This window comes from Atractosteus spatula (genome assembly GCF_055471065.1).
Source record: "Atractosteus spatula isolate fAtrSpa1 chromosome 17 unlocalized genomic scaffold, fAtrSpa1.hap1 SUPER_17_unloc_3, whole genome shotgun sequence".
In the NCBI taxonomy this organism is placed as follows: Eukaryota; Metazoa; Chordata; class Actinopteri; order Semionotiformes; family Lepisosteidae; genus Atractosteus; species Atractosteus spatula.
This window is the reverse complement of record NW_028296635.1, coordinates 1,032,308-1,034,468: the sequence shown is the minus strand read 5'-3', so window position 1 is coordinate 1,034,468 and position 2,161 is coordinate 1,032,308.

Genomic DNA, 2,161 nt, shown 5'->3' with positions numbered 1-2,161 from the left:
ACTTTTGCCTCTGTTCCTGATTACCCGTTTGGATTTCCTATTTGGATTGTTCTCCCCGGACTCACTTCCCCTGGACACCTGCACTTCTTGGACACGCCCCCTGTCTCCATCCCTTCTCCTGCATGACTTTATTCCTACTGTGTCTTCACCAACCAGATCGTGTCATCTGCATAGGGCCCAGAAAGAACTGCTACGTGACAGGTTGGCACAGGATTTCAGTGTAGAGGTTACAGAAAAGCCAAGATGCTTCCTTGCTGTTCTATATGTAGAAAAACAATGAACCCAGCTGCCCCTGCTCTTTAAAGCTACACTTTATATATGGGTTACCTTTTATGCTACTGTGGTAGATAGTTGTATAGAACTGTAGTAAGGTGTGTTCAAAGGTAAAATTCTAAAAAGAGTCTTTTGTTTCCCTGAAAAATAGAAATGGCTGCCAGATAATCTGAAGTTCAGTAGTTTATAATTAAGATCTCTGATTGCGACAATCCTGGTTACTGGGACAGTACTAAGAAGTCTGACTTTAGATTTCAGATTGAAAAAACCCACACAGAAACCCAGCTGGGGCAATTTCCTAGTTTAAAAAGGAAGGGTCCCAGTCTTATACAGTTTAGCTTTAAACTGCTCTAGTTAAATTTGAATTCACACTGGCTGAGTTGTCAAAAGCTCAGAAACTGGAGGAATATAAAAAAGCAATTCAAAATATTTGGCATTATCAGTGAAAAGAAAATGGAAAATGAACAGAAAAAGAAACTACTCAAAGAAGCGTTAGTGAAAATAGAAAATAGAAGACCCTCTGTCCTGGAGGAGGCCAGAAAAAAGATACAGGTAAGCTTGTATGAACAGGAAATCAAACTGGAAAATTTGCAATATGCAACAAGACTAATGAATAACTGAATAAAGAGACACACTAATTGAAGAACTAGACTCTGTCCTGCAAGAAATCAGAGATCTCAAGCATAGCAAGCGTGTCTCAGGTAGGGGCCAAGGGTACAAGTGCATTCAGGAAGCCTGGGCTCAGAGAATCTCTAGACTAGGATCTCCGAGTGGATCAGAAAAAGCCCTATACAGGACGCTCAGGTGTATCCGTCCTGTCCTTGATCCATTTTGTAGGTAAGACAGTGGATTTAACCTCCACTAATTTAGACGGCTAGTAATAGACAAAGAAATGTTTGATCTGACAATGCCTGGTTGTAATGTCAAGACCTATATTGAGTGTCACGGACAGTTCTTTCCGGGCCCTATGCAGACGACATGATCCGGAATTGTGAAGAAACACTGGGGAAAAAGTCATGCAGGAGAGGGTATGGAGACAGGGGGCGTGTCAGAGGGGTGCAGGTGTCCAGGGAGAGTGAATCCGGGGCGAACAATCCATGAAAAAATCCAAAAAGGTAATCCAAGACAGAAGGTAGAGTCCAAGGCCAGGGGATCCATCCAGGGAATAAAACCATGAACCGGGTCAGGACCGGCGGGGCAGGGAATCAGGAACAGAACATTAAAAGCATAACAGAGCCAGACGAAGCGGAATTCAATGAGGAACCAGGAGTGAAGTCTGCGTCTGGCTTTTAAGGGGGAACGGAAATAGGGAACAGGTACAGGCAATGGGAGAAAACAAGGAAGGGCTGGAGCGGCCTTAAGAGGAGGGGTTTGCGATCCTGACATTGAGGAGCTGAAGGATATGCTCCAGTTCATGCCTGAAGCTATAGAACCAAAGAAAGTTATTTTAGTGAGAAAAACTACCAGCAGGGCAGTACATGAGTAGATGGCAAGGCAGGGACCATAGATCTGTAACAGCTTTGATGTCAAGCTATGATATAGGAATATTCTATCCATATTGATCCACTGGGTTAAGCACAGACATCTGAGTCTCCTTGTGAGATTTGCTACAAGATCAGATACACTTATTTTGCTGGGCAGAATTGTGTCAGTGATGAAGAGAGAGCAGGCATATTACGCCTACCCCAGCATACGATTGCAATCATGCTGTCAAGGGATTCCTTAACCAGAAGGTGTAATGAGCGGCCTTGAGCGAATGATCATGCATACAGTCCAATCATGTTTTCCAGATGACCGCTCTGTGCAGGGTCAAGTAGGCCCCGCTACCACACCATCCCTAAGGGGTTCACGGAGCAGATTTAAGAACAACTAGAAAAGACAGACACAC